A 19958-nucleotide genomic window follows, 5' to 3' on the forward strand; every position below is an offset into this window, starting at 1 on the left:
TATTTGGTTGGTTCATTGCATTCATTAATGAGAAATAAATTCCCTTGATTTTCATGTGTAAAGGTATTGATGTATTTATGGATTTGATGGCTGATATGCTTATTTTATTTTTGTTCCTATTATGTTGGTTATATGCACATTTTATGACAACAGCTATGTATGGATCTCATCATGTTTTTACTTGTATTGGAATGGATAATGTGTCTATGAATTAATGGAGGATAATACAACAAATGCCATGAGGGAACAATGGTTCGTAGGAATTCTCAGATAAGTATGAGATCCCTACACTTAATTCTTTTATTTACACTTGTAGATTACATATCGATTCCATTTCCTAAAAATCACCAAGGAGATTGAATCTTATCCATAGTGGCCTCTCGTCACATGTTTACCCTGGCTGGCTGGTTGCTTGGGTAGATATGGGAGGAGGCTGTTACAGAGTGGTATCAGAGCTTCCAAGTTCAAACACTTGGACTGGATGGGTTCTATCATAGGTGAAATGAAGAACAAGGGTTTAAATTTTAGACCTTCTTTCATATCTATTATAACTTTTCTTCTGTGGAGTATTAGAAGTTGAAAAATTATACATATTGAAGGTAAATCCCTTGATAATGTGGTTAAAATTTCAGATATTGGTTCACAATACTTTAGGAATTATAATCTAAGGAAGATGACCTTCATGAATGCACCTTTAAATAGATCATGTTGGAATTTCTGCAATAACTTATCTTCTGTAGGCTTTCAGAAGCTAAAAAATTGTCCACATTTAGGGAACATACCTCTGATTATGTGGTACAAATTTCAGATATTGACTCGTAATTTTAGGAGATATGAGTAGAGGGAGTTGAGCCTTCTCAATGGTCCTCAAATCAGGCCTCAAATAGGTCACACTGAAATTTTTGTTATAAATTTTCTTCTGGGCACTCTCAGGAGCTGAAATTTTTTCCACAATGAGGTAAAATATCACTGATATTGTGATAAAAATTTCAGATATTTATTCGTTATATTTTAGGAGATATGACTAGTGGAAGTCGAGCTTTCTGGATACTCCTAGAATTGTGCACCAAATAGGATTGTGTTGGTATTTTTGTTATAACTTTTCATTTATGAAATCTCAGAAGTTGAAACTTGAACCATAGTGAGGGAAAATACCACTGATCATATGGTTCAATTTCCATAACTTGTACTACTACAGTTTAGGATATATGCATTGAATCATTTGCTATATTAGTTTGCATGCAAAGTGTTTGATGAAATGCTTAAATGGTTCAATGATTAATTGCATACAAACTGTTTGATAAAATGCCCCAATGAGTATGTTGTTTGTGGTTGGGGATAGTATTGATGTGTAATAGTATTGTTGTAGTTGATATATGCTTACTTGTATGCAAATATTTTGCTATATTAGTTTGCATGTAAAGTGTTTGAAGAAATGCTTACATGCAAATGTAATAGTATAGTAGTTGTTTGAAGAAAATGTAAAAGTATGGTAATTGTTTGAAGATTTTTTTTTTTTTGATGGGATAGTATTGTAGTATGATAATATGGATGTAGCTGATCTATTCCTATTTGCATGCAAATAATTTGAAGAGTTGCATGTAAGGAATTTGAAAGGTTGCATGCAAGGAATTTGAAAAGTTGCATGTAAGGAAATGGAAAAGTGGCATGTTTTTAGTTATTATGTTACAAGTGGAATAAGTGCAATGTTTTGACTTAATCTCATACAAAATGTATGAGAAATGAAAATCAATTTATTTTCAAGTGTGGTTAAATTTAATAGAGCTTTGGAGATCCCATTTCCATAATTGGACATTGGAGATTGGGCCATTATAATAGCTTCCTCCTTCTACCTTAGTGTGGACCATGGATAGTAAGGGGGTATGTTTATAGGTTGTTTGAATGCTTGATTAAGTGCGTGATATGTGTTTGTGCTTATAAAATTGTATGAAGGAATGCTCTTGTTTTAATACGGTTGTACTAACACAATATGTGTTGAGACAACTGATATGCACTTGCGTGCAAGTGGGTGCTAGTTTTAGTATTATGACTATGATTGTGAGTTGATTGTCGATTATGACATGGTTGTTAGTATTGGTGAATGCTTATTTCAAATTAATAGACATGATGTCTTGATTTTTGGAACATGTGATTGACATGTGTGAGCAGTTGTAGGGCAACATGTTTGGTATTATCTTGACAAGGTAATAGTTGATTTGTTTATATAACTAACATCTTGGTGAATGTGATAGCACATAATAAGACTCAATTGCAGCAAGGTAAAAAGGTAAAATAAAGGAATTGGGTGAGAATTCCTTTGGCTATGTTTGGAAACCATAATTCCAAATGAATGAGTGCTTTGCATGAATACAAAAAGTTTTCTTAACCTTAATTTTGACTGACATTATGTGGATATGTGTTATATTCATGAATATGTATTTGATAGGTTGTTATCTTAAGGTTGATATTTGAGATAATAGGCTGAGTTCTAATATTGTAAAGGCATGAATAAAAGCATGAGTTAATGTTGCATGATGTAGGGAATCAAATGACAAAAGAGACTGTCATAGATCTTGAAGAAGGCTCGAGTTGAGCTTTCACTCATGAATCCTTGGAAGTACTAGGAAATCATGGGGGTTGAGTCATGGTGTTTTTTGGAAGTCTTGTGCTTTCAGTGTTTTATGATTTTTTTATGCTTAATTTGCAGTTTTGATTATGTATGGTTCATGGCCATGCCACTTTGTTTTTGGTGTTGTATTTGTTGGTTTTCCATGATATTCTTCTTGTTTGTTTCTTGACTTGCCTTTTATTGTTTCGAGTCTTGGGAATTGGTTGGGAAAGAGGAAATTTAATGGAGCTCGGGGAGAGCTGTGTGGTACCCGACAGGTAATGCAAGTAATGCAAGACCCGGATGAAGCTCAGTGTATGAGTAAGCGCAGCGGAAGGTAAGACTATGACAATTAGATTAGATTGGTTTGGTCCATTGGTGTAAATGGATAGTGGCAGTATAGTCATGAGAAAGGTAACCATAAAAGGTAAAGTAAATGGATCTGAGGCATCAAATGCCTTGGCTATGTTGGGAATTATTGTTCTCAATATCGTGCATGTTGTGCATGAATAAAGGAAGTTCTCTTAACCTTGACCTTGATATCTGGTAATTATTTTATGATCATGATTATGTTGATGTTTATATATGTATACATGTATGTATGTATGTCATATTTGATAGGGTGATCATGAATCATGATTATTTTATGTTCATGTTTATATGTGCATATGTATCTATGTATGATGATGATTGACGAGATCATTATTGTTATAAGAAGAGCTTCGGCGTAATTCACATAATGAAAGACTTTTGTCGACGCGTTTCGAGCCAGCAAGTGTGGCTCATCGTCAGGACAAGTTGAAGAAACAGATCCAGCTTTGCGTGTTAAATAGTATGAGCAGGGCCTCCAACAGCTATCTAGAATAACGGCTAGTTTTGACATAGGGACAATGAAAAAGTCAAATTGATTATTACAAGGAAGATAGCAATGACCATACCTATATATAAATATATAATTATATAAATGAAATAATCTAAGAAGGGGTTTACTTTAATAATTAGTTAAAATGTATAATTTAATAATTAATTTTTTTTTAATTAAATGGGAATTAGTTAAATTGAAGACCTAACTTATTTATAAACAAGGTAAATGTAATTAAATAAAATAATAATACAAATCAGCAAATAAATAAATAATAATATATAATCGCTAGATAAGTAAATAAATAGATAAAAATCTATATAAAAATAATAATAATAATAATATATATAAATTAGTTATGAAAAAAATAAAAAATAATAAAGTAAATACTAATAATGATATATATTCGTTAATAAATAGATAAATTACCAATACTAACAATATATAAAAATTAGTGACGAAAAATAATAAAATAATAATAATAATATATCTTCCTTCATAGATAAATAAAATTAGTATATAATAAAATAATAATAAAATATATAAAAATTAGTTACGAAGAACTACTTAAAAATAATAATAAATAATAATAATAATAATAATAATAATAATAATATAAATAAATAAATAATAATAATAATAAATAATAATAATAATAATAATAATAATAATAATAATAATAATAATAATATTAGATAAAATAATAATAATAAATAAAATAATAATAATAATAAATAAAATAATAATAATAATAATAAATAATAATAATAATAATAATAATAATAATAATAAAATAATAATAATAAATAAATAAATAAATAAATAATAATAATAATAATATTATATATATATATATATATATATATATATATATATATATATATAATATAATAATAATAATAAAAATAAAATAATAATAATAATAAGTAAATAAATACTAGCTATAATAATAGATACCAATATCAATCCGGGAAAAAGGAGCGACACAAAATAAACAGGAGAAGGCCTGGAAAGAGTCCAGGGCCAAAAAGGATAAACCAAAGGAGAAAGGAAGGCTCCAGGGGAACGACAAAAGCGAAAAAAAGATGAAAGAGGGGGGGGGGGAGACTAAGAAGAAAGGGCAGGGATTATTTTATGGTATATGTATGTGTACATGTATCTATGTCACTGTCTGACAGGGTCATCAGGAATCATTCTTGTGGAGGAATGATTGCTTATGCAGGCGAATGGCATGAAGAGGTTCCTAGTCTTGCGAGGAATCAAGTGGAAGAGTAGTCATGACAAATATATGAGGTCAATGTCATGTGAATATGAATTTATATGCTTGTATTATGCCTATGTTTATGTTATGATAGGTAACATTGAAGGATACACCAATGGAATGAAAGCAGCGTGGTCCGTGACATGCTAAGACAAGCATGGATAAGACACAGGAAGCAAGGTTTCTTGGTAAGGACAATGTGGTTTTGAATGTGTCATACTACTATTGTACATATACTATATATGTTGTACATGTTTCATATATGATGTGTGCACATGCAGTGTTGTGTATATATAGTTTGTGTACATGTTGTTTATGCAATGCTATGTACAAGATGGTATAGATAGTGTTGTATGAATGTTACATATTCAATACTAGGTATAGATGGTGCTATGTACATGTTGGATATGCGGTATTGTGTTGATTGTGTGTATGATGGATATGTTGTGTTGTGTGCATATGGTGTTATGCGCATGTTGGATATGTCGTGTTGTGTACAGATGATGTTATGTACGTGTTGGATATGTAGTGCTAAGTACAAGTGGCATTGCATGCATGTGGTACATTGGTACTATGTACATATGGTGTGGTGTGCATGATTGTACAAGTGGTGCCGTGTGTGTGTGGTGTTGTGTACATGTTGTATAAGTGGCGATGTGTGCATGTGTTGCTATGTACATGTCATGCATGTGGTGTTGTGTACATGTGGTGTCGCGTACATGTCGTGCATGTGGTACTATGTACATGTGGTATTGTGTACATGTTGTACAGTGGTGTAGTGTACATGTGGTCTTCTGTACACGTTGTGCAGGTGGTGTTGTGTAAATGTGATGTTGTGCACATGTTCTGTAGGTGGTGCGATGTACAGGTGGTACTATGTACATGTTGTACATATGGTACTTGTGCACGTGTGGTATTGTGTGCATGTAGTACATGCTATTTTGTGTTGTCACACGTTGTGTGTGGATGTATGTCTTATGATGTACATTGTGCACATATACGTACACACACTGAGTGTAAGTGTATGTGTTGTAAGTCAGGTATAGGTGCATGTGTTGCATGATGTTGTATGGTGTGTGTGGTTGTATGTGTGTGATGCACACTATGCGTATGTGCACCTGGTGGAGGAGAAGACATTGGATGTTTGCTGGATGTGGCAACCAATCTGGTGTGTGTACAAAAAGAACAAAGGCATAAGTAAGGATTGATGAAGGATAAGTATCGGTATTGTATTTCGGTTTTAGTATGGATGTGATTTATGATTCTAGTCTATGATGATTACATGTGATATATGATTTTGATTTATGATGGTTACATGTCATTTATGATTTTGATGGTTATGTTTTGAGCTAACCTGATGTGATATTTTTATACATGTTGATTTTGTCAAATATGCTAGTTTGACTTGTTATGCAAGGAAGCGAACATGATTGCAAGTGTACCTTATTGACAAGCTACCAATGAGGTATGATGTAAATTTATTTCAAATCTAATGGAAGTTATGTGTTTGGTACAGGAATGCATCAAATGCCTGGTTGGGTGATTTAAATCGACTGCAAGAATTGGCAACAACATTAAAATAAATTGGAACATGCAACAACATGCTCATAAAATATTCAAAAGCAAGGCCATTATGGGACATTGGTACCCAATAGTGTCCATTGATTTCCATGAGCATGCTATAACTGGTATGATGGTTTTAAGGCAGGGATATGCCTTGGTTGTTCTATCTTCCGATGCAAGGAAGCCTTGCCAAGGGATGGACTTCCTAGGATGGGGGTGCCAGCGGAACTTGGAAGGTAAGTGACTGCACGAAAGGGGTGACCGGATTCCCGAGGGCCTGTGTAGCAGAGAAGGGAAGGTCATGGATGGATTTGTTTTGGTAATTAGCATTGCCAAATGGAATCAGATGCATATTGGGAGTGCACCCTGGAACAATGAGTCGGTAACTGTTCGCTGAGAGGAAAAATGGCGCAGGATTATAGCGTTGAACATTGGATGCAAATTTGACTTTACAGTGGATTTTGGAATTTCTGAGAAGGAGGTGAATCCTGGTATTACTTTGAGGGTGGAGGTGTGAGCCTTTGGATTCCCTTTTTGATTGATACGTGCATCGTATCCTTTATTTGTTGGTTAGGAAAATGTGTATATGTGTATATCATTGTAAATACCATAATGAGTTGTGTTATAAAGCTCCAATATGCGGTATGGATTTTCACTGGTCATGTTGTCATGATGTTTTGCTTTTGAGCAGGTCATTCATTGTAACTACTACAACGAGATGTGTTATAAAGCTCCATGGGAAATATGTTTTATTTTCAACAGTCATGTTGGTTATAGGTATCATTGAACATCGAGGATAGTGTTCCCCCAAGGGGGAGGATTCTGTAACAACCTTGGTGAAAATTCCATGTAAAAATATATAAATACCACAGATGACGGGACACATATTCCAAGTTGAATGGTGGGTAGGACATCCTAGTGGGTGTTCATTTGGTTGTTTATGGAAAAGGAAATGACTAAGGCATTAAAGAGGAAAAAATGTATTTAGGCACAAATATTTATGAAAATAATGGAAATTAGGAGAAAAAGGAGGTGAAAGGTCATAGGTTGCATGTGAGGAGGAAAATGAAGGAAAATAATGGAAACTAGGAGAAAAAGGAGGTGAAAGGTCACAGGTTGCATGTGAGGAGGAAAATGAAGGAAAATAATGGAAAATGAAGAGAATAGAGACCTCATTCATAAAAAAGCTTCTGAGGATCAGTTGTCAAGCTTCTTCCTTTCAGAGTGAACCTTTTGTTAGTTCAGTTTTGGAGCTCTCTCATTAATCTCTCTCACTCTCATACTCTTGGAGACATAGAGTTTTCTTGGAGCACTCTTGGTGGGTGTGGCATACTTGGATTCTTGGAACAAGAAATCGCATGTTTACCCCGATTAGTCGATTGCTTGGGTAGATATGGGAGGAGGGTGTTACAGTAGTAATACATTGTTTATTGGCACAAATATCTAGGATCTGGGATGTCTTTGAATTTGATAGAGCGTTTGGTTCTCTAGCCTTTTCCTTCTCACTAGTCAGAAAAATTATGGCAAAACCATGGTTTTTACTAGGGTCTTGTGCTTGGAAATTAAAAATCCAACATGCTTGGCTTCCCTTTAAAAATTCCCTTTTGAAACACAATAGATGTCCTTCGCGTTCTGAAACACAATAGACATCCTACTATTGCAAGATCAATGATGACTCCCAAAAGAACAAGTGGCATGATCTGGGAAAAAAGTAGCTCTCACTTGTCCCTGTGCTTTCACAGATTCTCCACCTAACATGAAAACAATATCACAATCTCATTGATGACAACCACAATAACAATGTCAACGACCCTAGAATTTCACATTTCTCTTAATTTGTTCGCACACCGAATCTGCTCCTTCAAGTGCACAATGTTGGCTCACATCCATACTCCTTTTAACAAGGCTTCATACCTTAAAACAACAATGGAAAACTTTCACAATTACAACCTTCAAATCTGACAGCAATATTCTTCCTTCACAATGTTGGGTGTGGCTTGAAAAAGCCTCTCTACACACATAAATCAATCGCGTTGGATATTGTAGTTCCACACAAATCAATCTTGGGCTCTTAGAGTTGAAAGAGAAACACTGGTTCCACACATTGGGTTGCACTAATCCACACTGACGGTCTCATGAGACTCCATTCTCTTGGTCTGACTGACTAGTCAACTATGGTTTGAGAGATACTTGCGGCTCTACTGAAAAAATTAGGTAAGTCAATGGCAAAACCTTTTACAAAATCGATAGATCTTAGCACAATACCAGCATGTATAGTTAGCGGGAATGATTTTGCGGATTTATTATATGACAATGCACACAATTTTGACAAAACCATCCAGGCTTGAATTTAACTCCTTCCCAGGTTTTGGGCATATGAAAACACCAACAGAACTTTACAAATAAAAGGCACAAAACAGCCTCAAAACCCTCATAGAAATTTGAATTTCTCTAGATCTTGGCTCTTTGGTTTGCAGTCGTAGCAGAGGCTTCCACACAGTAACATGGTAAACATTCAACGACGAAACAATACAAAATTTCAGCTTTCTTACTTAGCTCTGACTTTCACGCACAAACTCTAACCGATTACACGCTTATGTTGGTCATATCTTGGCTTTATTGCACAAATATTGCATTGGCCACTCTATATACACTAGCCACTAGCCACTCTTCACTTGAGACAAGGTTTTCCACTCTACATACACTTGATGCTTGATCCGTGACTCTACAAGTGTTTCACAACAATAATTAATAACAGGGATAGACCACCACAAATCACCAAAAAACAAGATACGCCCCCACGCTTCGATTACACCTACATGCCTCTTCCAAGCTTCATGGTCCCACATAACTTAGAATGGTTGGGCCAAGCAATACAACAGATTACTCTTAGCAGATTTTAATGCCTTAACGCACACAACAGATTTCAATGCTACACATGCACAGGACTCCCAACAGGGATCAAACACACATACCTCAGCCACAAACTCAATTCAAGCTTGATGCTCTTCCATCAAACAACACTCTCCAATAGTGCTCTGATTCTCACAGTGCTCAACTTCACGTCAACTTCATGTTAGGTCCGATGCAACTTCAATCACAAGGAACACATGTTCCATGACTCACAGTCTCCTTGGCGTGCAAACGGTCACAACAATTAGCTATAAATAATAGGTTATCACCCACAAGAAACTCGACAAAATGATTTCAACACTCCTCCACTTCAACATATGTCACGCTCCACCAGACACAACAGGTTCAACGAAGTCTCTACGCAATGCTCAATGCACAACTGCTCAACAATACCACTCAGTCACACCTCTTTCACAAACCCAATACTAGCCTTGGGCTTTGATACCAACACGCTACACCAAACACAACAAGTTCAACATAGCCTCTACACAATGCTCAAAGCACAACTTCTCAACAATACCACTCAGTTGCACCTCTTTCCAAACCCAGTACTAGCCTTGGGCTTTGATACTAACACAACGAAATAAGAAGACAAAGTATGAAGAATAAGTGTGCAACTCTCAGGTGAGGTTGGCTCAACCTGGAGACTGCCTGCACTTAACACTTATTCATTCAACGAGAAAGTTTGTACATTTATAAGATTAGAAATTTGTTGAGGAGTTTGAACAACTCCCTCATAAATAGCATCTAAGAACTAAATAAAACCCATAATCTCAACAAGAAGCAACAAACATTTGATAATAATATAATCTAGAACAATCTACATTTCTCCATTATTCTAAGTATATTTTTCTTACTATTGACATATTTTTCTTCGATATTTATGGTGATTCAAAAATATAGTCATATTATTGTTTTGTTTTTCTTATCTATATAGAGATACACATAAGGTCACAACACTTTCATATGTTGATAGGCATGTTTAGTTTGGAACAAGGCTTCCACAATTTTAAGTTAATTATCAATAATTATTAGGTGATTGTTTATTATATATTTCTCTTACTATTTGACATATTTTTCCTTGATATTTAAGGCGACTGTTGTTTTTCCTTTCTTACTTATCTAGGGAGATACAAATAAGGTCACACCACTTTAATTAATTATCAATAATTATTAGGCGATTGTTTATTATATATTTCTCTTACTATTTGACATATTTTTCCTTGATATTTAAGGCTACGATAATTTTTCCTTTCTTACTTATATAGGGAAATACAAATAAGGTCACAACACTTTAATTATATTGACATGAAATTTTAATTAAATATCAATAATTATTAGGTGGATGGTAGTAATTTAATCTCCATAGAATATTCTAAAATATTCTTAGTAGTATACACAAGCTAATTAAATTCATTAATTAAGAAAAATTTCATAAGAATTATGATTTTTTCGTATGGGGTATTCATGAGCCATTGTATTGGCCCATGATACTGTAACAAAGTCTATTAAATACTAAGGATCTCCATGATAAAGTAGGAGAGAATTTGCAAGGTTAAAAATCTTATTACACGTTTTTTTAAAATATGGATATATTTAAAGGCATTTGTTATTTTTTTCCCATAATAATAATAATAATTATTTTAAATAAAATTGCAATTTTTTTATTAATTTTTTTTAACAACTTGAAATGTATAATGAAGTGTGTGTTTTGATGATTATTATGAATTGATGCCTATAAACATTTACCAACCCTTTAATTTATTTAACTACACTAATATCTATTGTTTCATAAATAAAAAAAAAATATATGATAACATACTTATATTCACTAAAATATATATATGATTAAGTTTGTGAACATCCTTTGATTTTAACCTTCTAGAATTATGCCCACTATTACAAATTAAGTGTAATCTCCACTCACTGTTACTGATTAAATATAATTTTTGTTTTTAGTAATAAAATTGGAATTTCAAAATAGATCGACTCGTTCAAATATAACCTTTTTTCACACCTCCCTTATCTATCTGCACAATTTCAAAAACAAAATCTTAACTATTTAATAAATTTTGAAACTATATTTAACAAATAAATCACCATATAAAACCCAAAATTTACGCATCGAAGTCTATCATATTGACCCGTATTACTTAAAATTGTACGCATTGATTTTTGAACCCAAAAAACCGTGCCCACAGCATTCTTCCCAGCTTGTCACTATCCTCGCCTACTCAACCTTTTTAAAGATTCAACCGAATGCATTGACCATTTTAAAGATTCAACCGAGAGCTTACTGCATTGTTTTGCAGTAATCAAAGAGATGGCGGTAGGCGGTGCTACCTCGGGTATCTTGTACAACTTATTTCCCAATGTAATGATAACATCATGGGGCCTTGATTCATACACAGCATGTTGCTTCCACAAGTATGGTTGTCCTAATAATACATCACAAACTTCAAGGGGAGCAATGTCACACAATACCTCATCCGTGAAGGGCTTGATGTTGTATGGAAGGCGACACTGCTGGCTCACACGAAGATCCCGTCCTTGGTGAAGCCACCCGATAGTGTATAGTTGTGGATGTGCTGTGATCGGTAAGCCCAACCGCTTCACGACCTCTACCGAAATGAGGTTCTTTTGGCTCCCGCTATCAAAAATGAACTGTAGCGGGGAGCCTTTTACCCACATCTGGGAGTGGAAGAGACGCTCCTCCTCCTCTAGATCTTCAGGTTCATTTTTCTGGATCTTGGCGGTAGCAACAGTGGCGTTGGGATCCGCATCAATGATCTGCTTCCCTTTGTCACTCCCTTTGTCGGGTTCTGACTCAGAGTCAGAACATGCATATGATTTTGAAACCTTTAGCTCAGCCACCAGTGACTGCTTGGCCCAACACTCACTTGTGTTGTGAGTGGAGCTCTTATGGAACTCACACCATTTTCCCGTGTCCTTTTTCGGCTTTGCAGCGCTGTTCTTTGCTTGCAGCTTTGGCGGGTTGTCTTGGGCTATCCCGCCTTGGCTTTGTCCTTTGTTCTATGGTTTGGGGGCACCTTTCCCTTGCTTCGGATTCGCAGATCCAAAGTCTTGCTTCTTTTGTTTAAACTTCTGCTCGACCTTGACAGCATATCGGTATGCTGTGCCGAGCGAGGAGATGTTCAGGAATTCTATTTCTTCCTGGATGTACTTGTGCAAGCAGCCACGGTATTTGAGTATCAAATGCTGCTCCGTATCCTTAATACCCAACTTTTTGCGAAGGGTATGTAAAATATTGGTGAACTCTGACACATCTTGGTCCCTTCCCTGTCGCAGCGTGGTCCACTTTATGTATTCATCTTCATAGCTTCCGACAGGGTAGTACTGCTCCTTGATGGCATCCCGGAATGAATTCTAGGTGGGTGGAGCCGTAGTGAGTCGGTATTTTCATCCTTTTGCTCGCAGTAGGTTTCCCACAAGTCCTTGACGTGGGGGGCTGCTTTGAGAAGAGCGAAAACAATATTTTCCCGACTCGAAAATTCATGAATAGAAAAATAGCCCTCTAGCAGATTTAACCATTTATCTACAACACCTGCGTCTATCTGACCCTTGAATATGGGGATTTCAAAATTAACTTGTACCTTAAAGGGCATGGCGTTTCCAGAGTAGCCACTGGAAGCCGATGCATCGCTTCTGGGTAGTCGCTGAAGGATCTAGGCAAAGCTGTCCATCATCGCGTCCCATTGTCGCTCGAGGGCTTCTTCGAGCAAGATTTTGATAGGATCTCCTACCCCCTCATCTTTCTTCTCATCCGCCATGGGAGGCCATCGGGATTTGCGAGGCTGGTCTTGCAAAGGTTCAACCAGTTCAAGCCCTAACTCCTTATATCCCGACCTCGTTGGGGACATGCAAAGAAAAACAGAGAAAAAGCAGACCGCTTTGATACCACTGATCCAGATTTAAACAAGAACACAATAAAATACAGAGATAACCATAAAGACAGATATGCAACTGAAATAATACTTCATTTCATTACTGTAAATACTAAAATATGCTTACAAATAGAAGTGGAAATAAATCAGCTAGGGCGATGGTAGCTTATCTCTGAGAAGAGATGTGTCGGTTACATGCCTCTGAACTGTTCTGAACTGTGTTACAATGAGGCTTGAAGGCCTATTTATTATTGAGAAACAATGGAAAACCCTTCACATCCCAAAACCTAACCCTAGAAGATGAAACGCCAAATTGTTGGCCCCGTTTTGGGGTGAGTTGGACAGCCAACTTCCCTGGGTCGCGAATTGGTCGTATTATCTCCGTTTGACGCGCATGATAGCCCGTTGGAAATATCTCTCCGAGGACTATGACAGAAAAGATGATTTTTTGACACAAAAATTGCTAGCGGTAGATTTCCCAAAAAACATCGTTTGGGGCCTCAAAACGGCTCCGAAAGTTTAGGACCCGAAAAACTCCTAAAAATAGTAAACTGTGCTATAATTAAGGAAACTGAAAATGCTGAGAGAAACAATGGTGGGGGTCTAGGTGGACTTGGCAGGTGGCCATCAATATCCACCTGGATCATGGAGACTAATCTGATGATGGTTTTTGGTGATGTCCAACCGTGAGGTGGAATCATTGTTTGATAGGTTGAGGTGGATGGCCTCTAGAAGCCCTGGATGAGTTTTGATTGATGTGTTCTATGAGATCCCACATTCATGCTTGGAATATGGCATGGGGGTGAATGGATGAAGAGAGATTTGGCTCAACCATTCTACGGTTGGGTGGAATGTGGTAGTCCCATCTTTGGTTGGTTCATTACGTTCATTAATGAGACATCCCCTTGATTTTCATGTGTAAAGGTACTGATATATTTATGGATTTTATGGCTGATATGTTTATTGTATTTTTGTTCCTATTATGTTGGTTATATGCACATTTTATGACGGAAGTTATGTATGGCTCTCATCATGTTTTTACTTGTATTTGAATGGATAATGTGTCTATGAATTAATGGAGGATAATACAACAAATGCCATGAGGGAACAATGGTTCATAGCAATTCTCAGATAAGTATGAGATCCCTACACTTAATTCTTTTATTTACACTTGTAGATTACATATCGATTTCATTTCTTTAAAATCACCAAGGAGATTGAATCTTATCCATAGTGGCCTCTCGTTGCATGTTTACCTTGGCTGGCCGGTTGCTTGGGCAGATATGGGAGGAGGCTGTTACAGAGTGGTATCAGAGCTTACAAGTTTAAACACTTGGATTGGATGGGTTCTATCATAGGTGAAATGAGGAACAAGGGTTTAAATTTTAGACCTTCTTTCATATCTATTATAACTTTTATTATGTGGAATATTAGAAGTTGAAAAATTGTACGTATTGAAGGTAAATCCCCTGATAATGTGGTCAAAATTTCAGATATTGGTTTACAATACTTTAGGAATTATGATCTAAGGAAGATGACCTTCTTGAATGCACCTTTAAACAGATCATGTTGGAATTTCTGCAATAACTTATCTTCTGTAGGCTTTCAAAAGCTAAAAAATTGTCCACATTTAGGGAACATACCATTGATTATGTGGTAGAAATTTTAGATATTGACTCAAAACCTTTTAGGAGATATGAGTAGAGGGAGTCGAGCCTTCTGAATGGTCCTAAAATCAAGCCTCAAATAGGTCATGCTGAAATTTTTGTTATAAATTTTCTTTTGGGCACTCTCAAGAGCTGAAAGTTTTTCCACAATGAGGTAAAATCTCACTAATATTGTGATAAAAATTTCAGATATTTATTAGTTATATTTTAGGAGATATGACCGGTGGAAGTCAAGCTTTCTGGATACTCCTAGAATTGTGCACCAAATAGGATTGTGTTGGTATTTTTGCTATAACTTTTCATTTATGAAATATCAGAACTTGAAACTTGAACCATAGTGAGGGAAAATACCACTGATCATATGGTTCAATTTCCATAACTTGTACTACTACAGTTTAGGATATATGAATTATATCATTCACTATATTAGTTTGTATGCAAATTGTTTGATGAAATGCTTAAATGGTTCAATGATTAATTGCATACAAACTGTTTGATAAAATGCCCCAATGAGTATGTTGTTTTTGGTTGGGGATAGTATTGATGTGTAATAGTATTGTTGTAGTTGATATATGCTTACTTGTATGCAAATATTTTGCTATATTAGTTTGCATGTAAAGTGTTTGTAGAAATGCTTACATGCAAATGTAATGGTATAGTAGTTATTTGAAGAAAATGTAAAAGTATGGTGGTTGTTTGAAGATTTTTTTTATTTTTATTTTTTATGGGATAGTATTGTAGTATGATAATATGGATGTAGCTTATCTATTCCTATTTGCATGCAAATAATTTGAAGAGTTGCATGTAAGGAATTTGAAAGGTTGCCTGCAAGGAATTTGAAAAGTTGCATGTATGGAAACGGAAAAGTGGCATGTTTTTAGTTATTATGTTACAAGTGGAATAAGTGCAATGTTTTGACTTAATCTCATACAAAATGTATTTGAAATGAAAATCAATTTACTTTCAAGTGTGGTTAAATTTAGTAGATCTTTGGAGATCCCATTTCCATAATTGGAAATTGGAGATTGAGCCATTATAGTAGCTTCCTCCTTCTACCTTAGTGTGGACCATGGATAGTAAGGGGGTATGTTTATAAGTTTTTTGAATGCTTGATTAAGTGTGTGATATGTGTTTGTTCTTATAAAATTGAATGAAGGAATGCTCTTGTTTTAATACAGTTGTACTAACACAATATGTGTTGAGACAACTGATATGCACTTGCATGCAAGTGGGTGCTAGTTTTAGTATTATGACTATGATTGTGAGTTGATTGCCAACTATGACATGGTTGTTAGTATTGGTGAAGGCTGATTTCAAATTAATAGACATGATGTCTTGATTTTTGGAACATGTGATTGACATGTGTGAGCAGTTGTAGGGCAACATGTTTGGTATTATCTTGACAAGGTAATAGTTGATTTGTTTATATAACTAACATCTTGGTGAATGTGATAGCACATAATAAGACTCAATTGCAGCAAGGTAAAAAGGTAAAATAAAGGAATTGGGTGAGAATTCCTTTGGCTATGTTTGGAAATTGTAATTCCAAATGAATGAGTGCGTTGCATGAATACAAAAAAAATTCTTAACCTTAATTTTGACTAACATTATGTGGACATGTGTTATATTCATGAATATGTATTTGATAAGTTGTTGTCTCAAGGTTGATATTTGAGATAAGAGGCTGAGTTCTAATATTGTAAAGGCGTGAATAAAAGCATGAGTTAATGATGCGCGATGTAGGGAATCAAATGACAAAAGAGACTGTCATAGATCTTGAAGAAGGCTCAAGTTGAGCTTTCATTCATGAATCCTTGGAAGTACTGGAAAATCATGGGGGTTCAGTCATGGTGTTTTTTGGAAGTTTTGTGCTTTCAGTGTTTTATGATATTTTTATGCTTAATTTGCAGTTTTGATTATGTATGGTTCATGACCATGCCACTTTGTTTTTGGTGTTGTATTTGTTGGTTTTCCATGATCTTCTTCTTGTTTGTTTCTTGACTTGCCTTTTATTGTTTCGAGTCTTGGGAATTGGTTGGGAAAGAGTAAAGTTAACGGAGCCCGAGGAGCGTTGTGTGGTACTCGACAGGTGATGTAAGTAATGCAAGGCTCAGATGAAGCTCAGTGTATGAGTAAGTGCAGCGGAAGGTAAGACTATGACAATCAGATTAGATTGGTTTGGTACATTGGTGTAAATGGACAGTGGCAGTATAGTCATGAGAAAGGTAAACATAAAAGGTAAAATAAATGGATCTGAGGCATCATGTGCCTTGGCTATGTTGGGAATTATTTTTCTCAATATCGTGCATGTTGTGCATGAATAAAGGAAGTTCTCTTAACCTTGACCTTGATATCTGGTAATTATTTTATGATCATGATTATGTTGATTTTTATATATGTATACATGTATGTATGTATGTCATATTTGATAGGGTGATCATGAATCATGATTATTTAATGTTCATGTTTATATGTGCATATGTATCTATGTATGATGATGAATGACAAGATCATTATTATTTTATGGTATATGTATGTGTACATGTATCTCTGTCACTGTTTGACAAGGTCATTAGGAATCATTCTTGTGGATGAATGATTGCTTATGTAGGCGAATGGCACGAAGAGGTTCATAGTCTTGCGAGGAATCAAGTGGAACAATACTCATGACAAATATATGAGGTCAGTGTCATGTGAATATGAATTTATATGCTTGTATTATGCCTATGTTTATGTTATGACAGGTAACACTGAAGGATACACCAATGGAATGAAAGCAGCGTGGTCCGTGACATGTTAAGATAAGCATGGATAAGACACAGGAAGGAAGGTTTCTTGGTAAGGACAATGTGGTTTGAATGTGTGGTACTACTATTATGCATATACTATATATGTTGTACATATTTCATATATGATGCGTGCACATGCAGTGTTGTGTATATATAGTTTGTGTACATGTTGTTTATGCAATGTTATGTACAAGATGGTACAGATAGTGATGTATGAATGTTACATAATCAATACTAGGTATAGATGGTGCTATGTACATGTTGGATATGCGGTATTGTGTACATATTGTATTGTGTGCATGATGGATATGTTGTGTTGTGTGCATATGGTGTTATGCACATGTTGGATATGCCATGTTGTGTACAGATGATGTTATGTATGTGTTGGATATGTAGTGCTAAGTACAAGTGGTGTTGCATGCATGTGGTACATTGGTACTATGTACATATGGTGTGGTGTGCATGATTGTACAAGTGGTGCCGTGTGTGTGTGGTGTTGTGTGCATGTTGTATAAGTGGCGATGTGTGCATTGTGTTGCTATGTACATGTCATGCATGTGGCGCTGTGTACATGTGGTGTCATGTACATATCGTGCATGTGGTACTATGTACATGTGGTATTGTGTACACGTTGTACAGTGGTGTAGTGTACATGTGGTGTTTTGTACACATTGCATAGGTGGCGTCGTGTAAATGTGATGATGTGCACACGTTGCGTAGGTGGTGTGATGGACAGGTGGTACTGTGTACATGTTGTACATATGGTATTGGTGCACGTGTGGTATTGTGTGCATGTCATACATGCTGTTTTGAGGTCATGTGGTACTATGCATGTGAATTATGTAGGTGCATGTATTGTGTTATGCACTGGGTGTAGTAGTATGAGTTGCGTTGTACATCAAGTATAGGTGTACGAGTTGTGTTGTGTGTGGATGTATGTCTTATGATGTACATTGTGCACGTATACGTACGTACTGTTATCACTCAGGTTGTCCCTTGGCTCCTAAAGGATACGACCGAGGTAACCACAAACCAATCTTTGGATTGCAGGTCCTAGCCTACCTGCAATCAGAGAGGGCTCTCTCTTTATAATTTAGCTTTGTTTTGATATGATTTTAGGCTAGTTATGATGTACATGGGTTTTGTTTTAAGTTTGGTGGGATGGTTGATGTTTTCAGACAGAGTTGGCATGCAAAGTGTAAGAAGTTTAGACCATTGGGCATGGAGTCAAGGATTAAGGGCTGCTGGATGTGTTTTCTTTGGAAAAGAGGGGATTACAGAGCAAGATAGCTAAACAAGGAACAACTTCAAGCTAGAATAAGGATGAAATGGAGGTCAGGAAATGAAAGGCAATCAAGTAACTTTCATTATGCTAACAGAGGGAAAGTGAGTGAACATTATATAGGAGCAATCAAGGATTCCTAAACAACATTCATATATGAAGGAACTAGTGCAAATATGAGCAATGGAGTATTCATATTCATAACTAATTCAGAAGAAAACATGGAGAAATAACAGGAATTGAGCACAGAGCACAGTTAAGCTAAATCTGAGCTATTCTTCTTTCTTGTTATTTAGATCATGAACCACAGATGATATACTAAACATAGAAACTGAAAGACAAGTGAGAAAGACTTATTGATCCATGAAGTAGCACTAGAATTCTGTAATCTGCTCTTTAGCCATCAAATCCACACCAGACAGTTCAAAAGCAATGCATTCCAACAATCTTTGTTCTTAAAAGTTCTCAAAGTATACAGCGCAAGTCTAGAATGAGATTATCAACCAACAAACCCTTAAAACATAGTTTGGGGAGGTATATATAAGAAAAATATCTACAAAACAGATCTGATAAAAAGATCTGAGGAAATAACTGCGTTTAACCTAAATTCTACTGCAAGTAATGTAACAAATATCTATTTTGAGCTGCGCTGGAGGCAGCTCCATCAAAACATGGCTTTACGGCGTCCTTTGAGCTCTGTGCTGTTCATTTTACAATAACTGTGCTTTGGTTTCTGAAGCGCTACTCTTAGGTGGATTTAATGTGCATAAATTCTGATCTGATGAGCTTTTAATGGCTTTAAACTCCACTGATACTCTTTGACTTTGTTGGAGGCTCTTTAATGTTCATTTGCTTTGGCATTAAGTCCTCCACTGATATTCTTTAACTGATACTCTTTTCGGCTGCTCTGATACACTTTTCGCTGAATCGGGACTCTTTTGCCCCACTGATACACTTTAACTCTGCTAAATTGCCCTTTCCTACCACTTTATGGCAAAAAAGAGCTGCTGTGGTGCTTTCTGCGGGCTTTGAGAATGTTTCGGCGCTGGCCGATCAAAATATTATCAAAAATGAAGAAATACTGCATAATGGCGAAGGACTGTAACAT

The sequence above is a fragment of the Pinus tabuliformis genome, chromosome Q (genome assembly GCF_031772625.1).
Source record: "Pinus tabuliformis cultivar Carrire ecotype Pingquan chromosome Q, CPIR1, whole genome shotgun sequence".
In the NCBI taxonomy this organism is placed as follows: Eukaryota; Viridiplantae; Streptophyta; class Pinopsida; order Pinales; family Pinaceae; genus Pinus; species Pinus tabuliformis.